Raw genomic sequence first — 14,624 nt, 5'->3', positions numbered from 1 at the left:
TTCTGAGATGAGTTAATGATCTCATGCCATTTTCCCCAGGGACCTTTGCTGGGCATTTGCTGTGCATTTAGAATACAGACTGTTAGGTTTTATGATGCTAATGCAGGCCCAGGACTGATCATGACACAGGTGGAGTTTGCAACCACCCAGATAATTAGGAAAGCTCAGTAAATAAAAGCTATAGCTTTAGGACTTGATTTCTAGGTGGGCTTGTGACTGTCTAGGAGTAAAAAGAGTTTATTCTTCTTTAAGGGGATGACTTGATGTTGGAAAGAAGGAGGAGTCAAAGGAACCACTTTCAGCTGGGGAGCCAAACCCATCTCGTTGGGGGAGCCAAACCCGTCTCGTTGAGGGAGCCTAGAGGAAGTTGTTTTAATTTTACCCAGCATTTGTGGAGCTACTGAGTCGCTGAAGAGAAAGCCCTGGTTGCACAGGTGACTGATTCATGCGTATTGTGTGTGTGTGTGCGAGTGGAGGTGTGTGACAACTTTAAAAACTTGGAGTTGGGAGAAAGTTTACCACATTTGAGAAATAAGAAAACAGATGCATAGCAAGAGATTAAGTAATTTGTTAAGGTCAAGAGCAGACCAGGGATTTAACCCATAGTTGTCTGACCTCGGAAGGGCAGCTCTGACCTCGGAAGGGCAGCTCTTTCTGTCCGCGCAAGGAAGGCTGGGTCAAGCTAGGGCGGCACAAAGAAAGAGCTCATTCAGGGTCAGCAGCCACATGTGAATCTGAAGGTCATCTTTCCAGCCTCAGGCTCAGAACTCCATATCTTGTTCCCATTTTTCTGGCTTACATGCTGGCCCAAGGGTCTGTGCTATTAGAGTCTGCCTCTGTCTCACCACCTTCCCCATCACTCTGCCCCCAACTTAGCGTGGGATCTGGAGGCTGCCCCCAGCCTGCAGCGTGGGAAGCATAGCCTTATCTGTAGCTTCCAGTCTGGCTTCAGCCTTATTGTCAGAATTCCTGATTAGTCCCCATCCTATATTAACCTCCAGCTTTCCAGTCATTCTTTAGCTGCACAATTTCTGAAATGCCCCATCTTGTGGGGAAAACAAAATGAGGCCTAAGCCAGAGGAGACTCAATGGGAGGTTGTTTGGGGCTGACTTGTGCCCTCACCAGGACTGGCTGGAGCTGCTGGGGAGAGTTTCTACGAGGATCTCCGTGCAGACTTGCCCTGCATTTTCTTGTACTCTTGCAGGTGCAGGCCGCTCCCCTGCAAAGCATCACTCATGGCTCTGAAGAGAGTGACATGATAGAAGACATAATGAAGCAGTGAAATTTTTGGCTTCTGAGTCTCAAAGACCTTGGGCCTGAGGGAACTCAGGAGTAAAACAGAGATTACCAGCTTCACGGTACCAGAGTGCTGGGCCGAGGAGAAAAATGGAAGAGAAGGAAAAGACTTACACTGGGGCCTGAGCCTTGCAGTGGGGGAGTAGGCGGGGAGCTTTACATAAACCCCAATTAGGTTTGGAGGATCTGAGAATGGAGAAAAAGCCTGTAGTCTAATGCTTCAATCTTACGTAGAGACTTGGGAGATTTTAGACCCCTGTAACAGAGATGGTCTCACCAATGTCCAGTAAGTGGTCCTGAGACAGCCTCACTCACCCAGCCTACCAAGCCCTTGCAGGGCTCAGCACCAATAGAGTCATCCTTTTATTCCAGAGACTGGGTGTCAGAGGCAGTGGGTCCTAGCCTCATCATTTCACCCGCCCCCAGCACGATGTGAGAGCAGTGAGATGTCCCACTACTGGAGAGGAAGGCAGGGAAAATGAGAGAGAGCAGGACCCAAAGAGGAGTCTTGCTCTGTTGCCCAGGTTGGAGTGGTGCAGTTCTGTGATCTCGGCTCACTGCAGCCTCTGCCTCCCAGGTTCAAGCGATTCTTCTGCCTCAGCCTCCCGAGTAGCTGGGGCTACAGGCGCATGCCACCACGCTTTTGTATTTTTACTAGAGATGGGCTTTCGCCATGTTGGCCAGGCTGTTCTCGAACTCTTGACCTCAAGTTACCGGCCTGCCTTGTCCTCCCAAAGTGTTGGGATTACACGGGGTGAGCCACTGAGCCCAGCCAAGATGATTTTTTTTTTGAAAGTTACTTTATTTTCGTTTTTTGCAAACATAAAATTCCAAATGGAGAAGCCTTGTCCTCTTGCTGTTGCAGGACTTTCTTCACCACAGGTCTTACTCCCATGAGTCTTCCTCTGACTTCTGGCCCAGGGAAACAGACAGGTTCTCCTAGAGCCTGGATCCGCATCCAGCATCCTCCTTTCCTCCCACTTCTCCTCTGAGTGCTTCGGTAGTAGGTGGCTGCCTCTGACATCCGCAGCATCCTCCTTTTGTGAGCCGCTATGATTTAATCTCTGCAAGATTAGCCTTATTGTTATCGCTCTCGTTTATCTGGTGTGATCACAGCATGCGGTAGCTTGCTGAAAGGTACGGTCTATTAGGAGATGCTTGTTATAACAGTGGGAGGAGAGCAATAACACATACAGCTGAGCAGCTTAGCATTTGACTGATAGGTACGTAAACAAGAAAACACCGCGGCTGGATTCTCATGCTTCCGAGGAGACCAGTAACAAAAGGTGCTATGCTGTCAGTGTCACAGATTCAGTTAAAGTAACTGATAGCAATTAAATTAATTAATGTATTGTTTGAGACTTGTGGAGGACTCACGATGTGCTGGATTCTGGATCAGATGCAAGGGATACGGAAATGAACCCGACCATCCGTGCATGCTAGGTGCTCATGTTCTGATGGGAATACAGGCCAATAGGGCCAGAACAATTTAATTAACAATGGATTAAAAATTACTGAGTAGTTACTGTGTGCCAGGCTCTGTGATAAGTATGCAAAGAGAAAGCCTGTATTTTCTGGACTTAAGAATCTCTCACTTTTTCATTCAAGGTGATAGGTGCTTTACTTGAAGAATTGACAAGGTTCATCTAATTCAGTTTGTTAAAGCAAACTAAATATGGTCTGGGAAGGACTCTGTACTTCTATATTTGAGTCCTTGTGGACGAACTGCAACCTAACTTAATAGATAGACAGGATTGAAAACCTAACTTAGGAGTATGCACCTGTAACAATAGCTGAGTCTTGGCCAATTTCAGAAGCTGTACTTCAACCACTCATACATTGCCGAGTGTTCAAGCAGTGTTCAAGTAAGGCAAACGCCAACCTGTAACCAATCCATCCATTCCTGTGTCTCACTTCTGATTTCTGTACATCACTTTACTTTTTTTGTCCATAAATTTGTTCTGACCACGAGGCACCCCTGGAACCTCTCTGACTCTGTTGTGATTCTGGCTGTTCTATCTGCAAATCATTCATTGCTCAGTTAAATTCCTTTAAATTTAATTCAGCTGAAGTTTTTATTTTAACAAATTCAACAATTATTCTAGGACACTATATCTTCTTCTTCTTTTTTTTTTTTTTTTTTTTTTTTTTTTTTTTGTGACAGAGTCTCATTCTGTGAGTGTCCTGGTGCAATTATAGCTCATTGCAGTCTCAAACACCTGGGCTCAATTGATCCTCCCACCTCAACCACCTGAGTATCTGGGACTACAGGCATGCACCACCATGCTTGGCTAATTGTCTGTATTTTTTGTAGAGATGGGGTCTCGCCATGTTGCCCAGGCTGGCCTCGAAATGCAGGACTGAAGCTATCCACCTGCCTTGGCCTCCCAAAGTACTGGGATTGCAGGCGTGAGCCACTGAGCCTGGTCCTTATATTGTCTTAATGTGTGTGTATGTGTGTGTATATATATGTGTGTGTGTGTGTGTGTGTGTATTTTATGTATATTGCTATTTGTTGGGGTTGGGGGAAAGGAAGGGGAGGGAGAAAGAGAGAGAGGAGAATCCATCAGTTTTCTGAAACAGCTCTCCAGTTTACTTCCATATTATTATTTTTGGATTCTGAGTGTTATCTATTTCTCTCCAATTTAGCCATATACATCTGTAATAGAAGATCTAATAATGTTCTTCCCCTGGCAGCTTTTGATTTCTTCTTTCAAGGTATTAATAATTGTTATTGTTTATTAACACTTAATATGTGCCAGACTCTAGATGTGGCACTTTCCCTACACTGCTTTATATAAATCTCATGAAAAGATGATTAAGTAGAAATTATCAATTTAAGAATACAAAAAAAATGATTCTTGGAGAGGTTCCTTTGCCCAAGTTAACATAGCTGGGAAGTGACAGAGTCAGGATATGAAACGTGAACTACTTTGCTCCATGTACTCAGCTATTTTTAAATTTACTGATTTCTTACCGTGTGTCAGGCCCTATTCCAAGGCATCCCACATTTAGTCCTCATCACAACACTTTGAGTAGGTAACTGTTTTGCAAATGGAGAAACTGAGGCTCAGAGACAGTGAGTAACTTGTCCAAGGAGGGCAAAGCAAGTAGCAGAATTTAAACCTTGGTCTTTCTGATTTCAAGAGTCCTCATGCCATACCTTCTACTGTACATTTAGCTAATTGTATCCAAGTGGGAAGAAAGAAACTAACATTTATTGAATATCTCCTTGGTATCAGAACCTAATTGTTTTTCCCCCAGAAACAGCATTGTAAATTAGGCATTATTTCTCTTTACTATGAGAGTAGGCTCTCTGGGCAGATTAATTTTTTTTCCCACTGTCATAGAGAAAGTTGAGTGTGAACTTGATATTTTAACTGGTGTATTTCTTCCCATGACTTCCCAACGAAATAAAAATTCATGTACAAAAAATTATTTTATGCATTAAATACTTTTTAATTCCTGGAGCACTAGCAAGGAAAAACACTCATGACCAGTGTGCATTTAACCACTGATTCATCCTTCCCCTTGTGTGTCTAAGCATGTTTTAATTCACACAGATGAATGAGTTGTCATACTTCTAATCCTCATTGGGTTTATTTAAAATTAAAAAAGTGGTTTTTATGGTGTGAGGGAGGCATGGAGTGATCTCCTGTGCCCAAGACATAGCTGAATGCGCATGACTTGAAAATGTCATATATGAGTTGATCATGTGATTACATAGAGGGTGAGAGTGACTTTACAACAGGAACATTGTTTTAACCTATCAAGAAAAAAAAAAGAAGGGACTGCACCACGTGAGTAAAAAAAAAAGTCATAGATAAAAGTGAAAGAGAATTCAGACAATGTGACGAGAAAGGATTGAAAGTGCTGAAAATGTGCGGTGGGACTGATAGGTATACGAAATAACACAGGGGTTGGCAACCCCAGAACCCACATGCATGAGTAGGGACAACAAGTTTCCATGATCCTTCCACAGGAGTCGTTCCTCCAACTAAAATTTCCATTATTATAGTATTCAGGGTTACAATGCCTACTTAGAATGTAAGGACCATGAATAAACCCCCGAGACTTTAAGAGCCCAGAGAAAGTTGGGAAACATACAACTGTTTTCTGAACCTTCCAAGAGCCTATTAAGAAAATGTCTGTGATTCAGAGAAATTAAAGCCTAATCAAAGTAGGCTGCTTTATTCATTTTCCTTTTTCTGTTGTTTTGAAGGAAAAGCCTGTCTTTAGTGACTTTAGTCAAATGTATTCTATTTGTTGCTTCCTTTTATTGGATTCTGGAACAAGCTGATACAACCTGTGTGTGTGTGTATGTGTGTGTGTGTGTGTGTGTGTGTGTGTTGGTGAGGAGACTATGATATTGCTACGATAAATATTACAGTGCAAAATCCTGCCAGACCATTTCCCCTAGTGATAGCTGTTTGAGAGTGTACTGAGGCTTGGTTACTGTGAATTCATGCCTTGTGTATGTTACTGTAAAACGAACATTGTGATAATCCATTGACTTAACGGGTCTGGAATTGGCAGTAAGTGAGAGAAGCAGGCTAAGTGAGGGGGCCAGGCACAGCAGTCATTGAGGGACTAAGAGCTGCAGCCAATTTGTCAGGAGGCCATCTTGAGTCTTCAGACTATTCTTTGCCTGAGCCAAAGGCGTCCCTGTCCTGGGTCTCTATGCTTCACAGGGTCCTTTTCTGCAACTTTTCCAGCTGTGTCAGAGCCCAAAGGGCAATGGGAGGTGTTCAGGCACAGTCCATTCCCATTTTTTTTTATAGAACATCCTCTAGCAACCTGGTGACCAGACTTCCTTGCAAAACTAGCCTGACCCCACTTCCAGGGTCTCTTGTTGGAGTCCATTCTTCTGAGGGGAAGTTACTCTGCAGGTGGGAATCCTCAGGCCCCTGAGGCAGCCAAGGGAAGGCTGTTAGTAGAGGTGTGGACAAAGCTTAGATGCTGGATGGAGTGGGCACACGTGAGCCTCCTTATGGTGCAACAGGGACCTGGGGATAGAAACAGAAGTGGGGTGGGCTCTAGGCTGAGGACCCAGCCCACTTTCTCCACACTGCCACCTTATTCCTGCATGAAATGCCAAAGAGTCTGAGACTGGTAAATTTGAACTGGCCTTACAGGTTAGTATGAAGGCATACTTGTCAAGGTAGAAAGATACAACATGTTTTATACAGAATTTGCTAGCTCAGTTGATAACATCAGTATATGGGTCTTCATTTGTATTCATGCCACAGGTCCTGTGAATATTAGATCTAAGACTGACAGGGACTGGCTGCAGTTTGGCGGTGGTGGGGGGGATGTATGAGGCTTGTAGAGAGAATTTGGTCTACTGTTAGTTTTGAGATGTTGGATGTCACCAAAGATGACTTACCTCTTCTCTGAGAAGGACAGAATAATAGTAGTCCATGTGGGCCGAAGTGAAACAGAGTCCAGTTCATTTCTCTTTCTCTAAGGATGTGGGCTGTCTGTATTTCTTGGAGATATATTCTGTTTGGGCAGGAACTAGATATAGTGGAAAGGGTATTTGGAGTCAGATTGATAAAGAAACTTTCAGTGGTACCAATTATTAACCTCAATTTCCGTATTTAAAATGGGGATAATAGTAGTGGCTCTTGGGATTGTTTTGAGGATAAGATGAATTAATGTAAATGACTTACTGATTCTTAAACTTCAATAAATTTTCAACCAGGAGCCCCTCTCTCCCCTTTCTGTTTTGATGAAAAAAACACACCTCTGTGTTTCATTTCCTTGGATACTTGAAAAAAGTCTTGTTGGCTATTTAATATAATTCTTGCTAATAATATGAACAGTCTCAGAAATCATTTGGAAATGTGAAAACAGTGTGCCTTAAGGCAATTAAACTATTTCAGGGTAGGAGGGTCCCTTTATTCCTACCCAGTGAGGGACCAACACCCATACCCAAAGGCTTAATTGTCTTGAGATGCTGGTCTCATTGCTCTAGTGTTGCCTTTGACAGATCAACACTGGCTTCATCTCAGTTATTGCATTTTGTTTTACTTCCAGAATTACCTGGACTGAGTTCAATGGCAGAGCAGTACTTGGAATGGTGGACTATCATATGGACTTCATTTTCTTGAAATGTCACAGGTTCTAATGTTCCAATTTTTCTGAGCAGACAATAGCATGATATTTAATTGTATGGGTCAACTTGGTTAGGTTCTAGTACTCACTTATTCAATTAAACACTCATATAAGTGTTGCTGTGAATATATTTTGCAAATGTGATTAACACCTACAATCAGGTGACATTCAATAACGGATAATATCCTTAATAATCTGGGTGGGCCTTATCCAATCAGTTAGAAGGATTTAAGAGCAAAACAGTTTTCTCTGAACCAAAAAAAAAAAAAAAAAAAAGAAGAAGAAATTATGCCTTTGGAGAGAAGCATCAGCTCCTGGCTGATAATTTCTAGCCTGATGGTCTGCTCTATGGATTTCAGACGTGCCAGCCCCTACAACAACAATCATATAACTGGTTTTACTTCTCTAGTAGAACTCTGAGTGAATTTGATACCAAGAGTGGTTCTAGAGACACTGAAGGGTATAAATTGGTTCTCCAATCTGATTAGATGTAAAGGCACTAATTTCCATTGTAAAAGTAGACACTGGTAGTCCGTGGCATGGTGTAGCAATAGAAATACGTATAATACTGTCATCAGATACTCCAGATCAAATGCAGATAAAAGGCAAAATCCTGGTTGATCACATATTTGATATCTTAGAATGTTTTAGTCAATGTAAGGAGTGTAATGAGATTGACTGGTTTGCTGCTAACTGCTGGGGAAAGAGGAAAAAGAAGAATGAACTAGGAGCTTGAAATTCCTAGTTCAAGCTTGAAATAAATGATCTAAATATGTTTATGTCTTCCCTAAAAGAAACTGTCTTAATTCATAGAGGCTGCTATTACAAAATTCCATAAACTGGTATTTTATAAGCAACAGAAATTTATTTCTCACAGTTATGGAGGCTGAGAAGCCAAGATCAAGGCAATAGCATATTTAGTGTCCAGGGAGGGCTCACTTGATTCGTAGATGGCCATCTTCTCCATATCCTCACATGGTGGAAAACGTGAGAGTGGTCTCTGGGGCTTCTTTTATAAGAGCACTAATCTCATTCAGGAGGGCTCTGACCATGACCTGTCACCTTCCAAAAAACCTACCTCCTAATACCTAATACCATCACCTTGAGGGTTAGCATTTAAACATATGCCTTTTGGGGGGTTACATAAACATTCATCTATAGCAGAAACTCTTACCTCCTCCAGTCCCAGGGCTGAAATTTCGGAAAGCCAAACCCTGAATCTTATCCTGGGAATGGCTTTAATACAAGAACAATTGTATTATCAACCTCACAAAGTTTCTTATGTTAAAGTGAGAGCATTGACTGGGGAGAAATGGGATTCAGAAAACTATAATGGAGATGTATAGAAAGATCCCAATAAACCTGAGAATACTGAACCCTTAAATTCACCAGGACTTCTTTGCCAATAAGAAAGTCCTGGTGAATGGAAGCAGCCCTTCCATCCCTGTCGAAGGAAGTTAACTCTGCTTTGTCTGAAGAATCTGTAAAGACCTCTCCTGGTGTAGTTGCCTGGCAAGACACCACTGATTCTTCTTAGAACACACCCTCCACCCACTTTGCTTTTAAAAGTATAACTAGACATAAGTCTCAAAGGGTAAAGTACAAGGTGTGACCCAGAAGGAAGGGCACTACACACCAAACAACTACATAATTTAAAAATGTATACAGACAATAATCTGTGAGGGAATGGATATCAAAAGTGTGGGATAATATTAATTGATGTGGGCCCACTAAGCAGAGATTCTAGATTCAATTTTTCAGCTTAAGAATTTAGAAAGGGCTCTTACAGTATGTTGTTAGCTGAAACGTGGACTGAAAAGTTGCCTAAATTAAATGCAGTCAGAACTGCTGGGTGTACTGCAGAGGAAGGTATCTCAAGGCGTAGGGAGATTGGAATGTTAGTGTAGACTTATCATGTAAGATCTGCCCATCCTCCCCAGGAGAGTTTAGAGGACTCTCCTTCCACCTTCTACTACAACGATGAAAAATACGTTTGTGAGGACAGCCCCGTGCCCTTGAAGAGCTCTGTGGTATACTGACTCCTTTGGAGGCCAGCAATTACAGTGGGAACTGCAGCTACCAAAGCAATGATCAGAATACTCTGATTTGTAGTGGTCTCTAGTGTTGGCTAGTTGATCATGGTGTCTGTAGAAAAGAAATAGAAGGACTTTCTATCAAATTCTTACTTGATCTGTAAAAGTGGAGGAGCTCTAGGTCAAGGGAACTGAAGTCTACCTTGAATTACCAAAATAGAGTGTTATGGAGTAAATTGTGTCCCCCCAAAAATTTATATGTTGAAGCCTGATATGATTAGGCTTTGTGTCCCCACTCGAATCTCATCTTAAATTGTAATCCCTAGGTGTTGAGGGAGAGACATGGTGGGAGGTGACTGGATCATGGGGGAAGATCCCCCCATGCTGTTCTCGTGATAGTGAGTTCTAAGGTGATATGATGGTTTATAAGTGTTTAGTAGTTCCTCTCTTACTTTGTCTCTCTCCTGCCACCTGTGAACAAGGTGCCTGCTTCCCCTCTCACCATGATTGTAAGTTTCCTGAGGCCTCTCCCAGCCATGTGGAACTGTGAGTCAATTAAATCTCCTTTTTAAACAAACTTCCCAGTCTCGGGTAGTATCTTTGTAGCAGTGTGAAAATGATTAATAGGAAGCCCTAGCCTCCCCACCATTCACGTGACTGTATTTGGAGATGGGCCCCTTAACGAGGTAATTAAAGTTAAACAAGCTCTTACACATTGAGGCCTAATCCAATATGTCTGGTGTCCTTATAAGAAGAGGAAGAAACACCAGGGATGGGTGAGCACACAAAAAAGGCTGCGTGGAGACACAGGGAAATGGCTGTCTACAAACCATGGAAAGAGGCCTTAGGAGAAACCAGACATCCCAACACTTTGATCTTGAACTTCCAGCCTTCAGAACTGTGAGAAAATAAATTTCTGTTGCTTAAGTGATCAGTCTGTGGTATTTTGTTATGGCAGCTCTAGTGAACTAAGATAGAGTCATGGGTCCTCAATTAATTCCCAGACTTAAACAAGTTTACAAGCCCAGAACCCCCAGAATGAAGGCGAGCGGGCAGGTGCCCTTGAAAAAGGATCCTGCTTTACTGCCAAAGATTTATATTATTAATCTTGATTCCAGCCTTCCTCAAAGGGACCTATGGCCTTTTACCAGGGTGACTGTGCACTGAGGAACAGGAAGTAATTTTTTAAAGATTACTGTACACTGGTTTTGGACTTCCACTAATTCTAGAAGACCCAAAACATCACTGTGGTCTACAAGTCAGAGCAGGGTGTTATGGAGGTCAGGTGATCAATGGAGTTTGAGCTCAGATTCATATCACCATTAATCCCACTGAACCCATCCTTTAGTTATTTCCTCAGTTCTGATAGAATAGGCAAACTCAGTAAGGGCAGAATCCATACATTGGTTCCTTGACCTGTGGAGTGAGGGTATTATGGTATGAAAATTTAAGTAGGAACTGCTAGAACTCCCTCTACCTAGGAAAATAGTGAACCCCAAACAACAATGCATTCTTAGAGGGATTTCAGAGATTAATGCCACCCTCCAGGACTCAAAAGAGGCAGGGGTGGTGATTCCCTTCATATCCCCATTTACCTCTCTTATTTGGCCATGCAAAAGACAGATGAATCTTGGAGAATGACAGTGGACTGTTGTAAACTTAACCATATGGTGACTCCAATTGCAGCTGCTGTTCCAGATGTGCTTTCATTGCTTGAGTAAATCAACAAATCTCCTGGAACCTGTTATGCATCTATTGAACTGGTGAATACTTTAAAAAAGTGCTTGTTAGTAAAGACTCTCAGAAGACTTTTGATTTCAGCTGGTAGGGTCAGCAATACACTTTTACTCTCAAGAGTATATCAAATCTCATCCCTAAGTCATAATTTAGTCCACGGAGACCTTGATTGTCTTTTGCTTCCATAAGACATCACATTGGTCCATTACATTGATAATATTATGCTGATTAGACAGTACAAATCCCTAGGACTTTGAAGCAAAATGCTGCCATCCTCTGTAAATAACCACTCTCCTTTTGATAAACAGCTTTTTTGGCTTGCTACTGGGCCTTAGTAGAGAAAACTGAACCAAAGGCCACCAATTTCCATGTGACCTGAGCTATGCATCATGAACTTCCTGTTGACTGACTCACCTAGCCAAGTTGGATGTGTACACTGTCATTCCATTATGAAATGGAAGTGGTATATGTAATATTGAATTTGAACAGGCCCTGCACATACAATAAGTTACTTGAGAAAGTGACCAAAATACACATGATCCCTTCTCTTGCCATATTATTTTCTCTCTCCAAACCTATACCTCTGGCTTCATGGGGGAGTTTCCTATGACCAGTTGGGCTAAAGAAGAAAAAACTCAGTATTGGTTTACAGATGGCTCTACATGCTAAAGTGGACAGCTGCAGTGCTACAGTCATTTTCTGGGACACCCCAAAGTACAGTGGTAAAGGAAAATCTTCTCAGTGATTGCTCCTTTTGCTTGGAGAGAGGAATTGCCAGAGGTGTGAGTCTATACTGACTCATGAGCTGTGGCCAATGGCTTGACTGAATGATGAGAGGCTTGGAAAGAACATCATTGGAAAATTGGTAACAAGGAAGTCTGGGGAAGAGGTATGTGGATGAGCTCCAAATGGGCAAAATCATGAAGGTATTTGTGTCCTATGGGAGTGGTCACTAAGAGTAATCACAGCAGAGGGGGGTATTAATAATTAAGTGAACAGATCTGTTCTGTGGATACCAGTACATTTCTTTCCCCAGGCACCCCTGTCATTACTCAGTGGGCTCATGAACACAGTGGCCATAATGGCAGGGATGGAGGTTATGCATGGGCTCAGCAACATCGACTTTTACTCACCAAGGCTAACTTGGCTATGGCTACTGCTGAGTAACCAACATGCTAAGAGCTAACACTAAGTTCTGATGCAGCACTATTCCAAGTTGATAAGCCAACTACTCGGTGGCAGATTGATTACACTGGACCACTTTCACCATGGAAGGGGCAGTGCTTTGTTCTTAGTGGAACAGACATTTATTCCAGTTATGAATTTTCCTTCCCTGCATGCAATGTTTCTGCCAAAACTATCATCTGTGGACTTACAGGATGCCTATCTCCCATAAAAATATTCCACATAGCATTGCTTCTGATCAAGGGGCTCACTTCATAATAGATAAATGTGGCAATGGGCCCATGCTCATGGAATTCATAAGCCTTACTATGTTCCCTATCATCCTGAAGCAGCTGGCTTGATGAAACATGCAATAGCCTTTTGAAGACTCACTTACAATGCCAGCCAGGGAGTAATAACTTGTAGTGCTGGAGTGAAGTCATTTAGCAGACTTTATATGCTTTAAATAAGCATTTAATATATGGTTCTGTTTCTTCCATAGCCAGGATTCCTAAGCCCAGCAAACAAGGAGTGGGAATGGACATGGTACTTTTAACTATTACCCCTAATGATTCATTAGCAAAAATGTTTACTTCCTGTCCCCAGTCCTTATTCTCTGTTGTTCTAGAAGTCTTAGTTCCAAAGGGAGAAATGCTACCACTAGGAGACACAGCAATGATTCCAGTAAACTGGAAGTAAATACTGCCATGTAGTATTTACTTTGGGCTCTTCATACCTCTAAATCAATAGGCAAAGAAGGGAGTTACTGTGCTAGCTGGGATGGTTGATCATGATTACCAAGGAAATTTTGGGCTGCTACTACACAATGGAGGTAAGGAAGAATATTTCTGAAATATATGAGATTCCTTCATGGCATCTCTTAGTACTGCCATGACCTGTGGTTAAAGTCAAGAAGAACTACAATGAGCTAATTCAGGCAGGACTACTAATGGCCTAGACCCTTAAGGAATGAATGTTTGGGTTACTCCACCAGGCAAAACAAAACAAAACAAAAAAGACATGACTAAATGAAGTGCTTGCTGAGGGCAAAGAAAATATGGAATGGGTAGTGGAAGAAAGTAGTTATAAATATTCGCTATGACCACTTGAGCAGTTACAGAAATAACAGCTGTAATTGTTATTAGTATTTTTTCGTAATTTTTTATAAATTTGTGTATGATTATGTTTGTGTGTATATATAAAGTATTTTTGTTTTCTTCCCTTTCTTATTTGCTTATCATCTAACATCAGATATATTAATAATAGTTAAGTTGATATCACAGTATTTATGTTATGAGATATTAAGGAGTGTGAATACCACCCAAGGACTTTACATTTCCACAGAAAGAGTTAACACATTCTTGTTGGTCCATGGGATAGTTGTATTCTGTGGTGTGGAAATATTACTTTATTTGGAGATTAAGTATAGTTTAAGGAGATGTGTAGAAGTTCCAAGTTGACCTAGGGTGGACTGTGATGGATAATGTTATGTGTCAACCTACCTGGGCTGTGGTACCCAGTTATTCACTCAAACATGAATTTAGATGTTGTCGTGAGGATATTTTTCATTGTGGTTAATGTCTACAATCAATTGACTCTAAATGAAAGAGACTGTCCTTAATAATATGGACGGGCTTAGCCAATCAGTTGAAAGGCCTTAAGAACAAAAGAACAACATTTAAGAAAAAAACTTAAGAACAAAATGGAGTTTTCCCTGAGGAAGAAAAAGAAATTCCACCTCTGGATGGAAATATCAGGTTCTGAGAGTTTCTATCCTGCTGGCCTGTGCTAGGAGTTGCAGACTTGCAATTATGTAAGCCAAATCCTTGAAATATATATATCATATATGTATATATAAATATATACACACGCACAATGGATGTATCATATATCTCATAAATATATATATACTATGGATATCATATATGTGTGTGTGTATATATATGTATCCAGTATGGATATCTCATATATATATAGTATGTATAATATATATTATAAATATATAGTGTGTGTGTGTATATATATATATTTTTCAAGGATTTGGCTTACATAATTGTGGGGTAGCAAGTCTGAAACTCCTTGTACAGGCTAGCAGGCTGGAAACTCTCAGATAGAACCCCATGTTTCTATACGGAGGTGGAGTTTCTTCTTCTTCCTCAGGGAAAACTGTTTTGTTCTTAAATTTTGTTCTTAAATATTCTTTTGTTCTTAAGGCCTTTCACCCAGTTGGCTACACCCACCCAGATTATTAAGGATAATGTCATTTAGTTAGAGTC

At 41.4% G+C, this 14,624-nt stretch overlaps 1 long non-coding RNA gene across 3 annotated transcripts in view; it reads left to right on the top strand.

The window, feature by feature from the left end:
- The first annotated feature begins 323 nt into the window (after positions 1-323).
- Positions 324-14,624, top strand: part of LOC123574626 (uncharacterized) — a 184,754-nt gene continuing 170,453 nt past the window's right edge. For all 3 annotated transcript variants that reach the window (XR_012416227.1, XR_010587932.1, XR_006699649.2), the window contains exon 1: positions 324-434. This is a non-coding gene — a long non-coding RNA (uncharacterized lncRNA). The remainder of the gene's footprint in view (positions 435-14,624) is intronic.

This window comes from Macaca fascicularis, chromosome 7 (assembly GCF_037993035.2).
Source record: "Macaca fascicularis isolate 582-1 chromosome 7, T2T-MFA8v1.1".
NCBI classification, from domain to species: Eukaryota; Metazoa; Chordata; class Mammalia; order Primates; family Cercopithecidae; genus Macaca; species Macaca fascicularis.
Note: the sequence above shows the minus strand (reverse complement) of the source record. Positions and strands in the feature narration are given on the sequence as shown.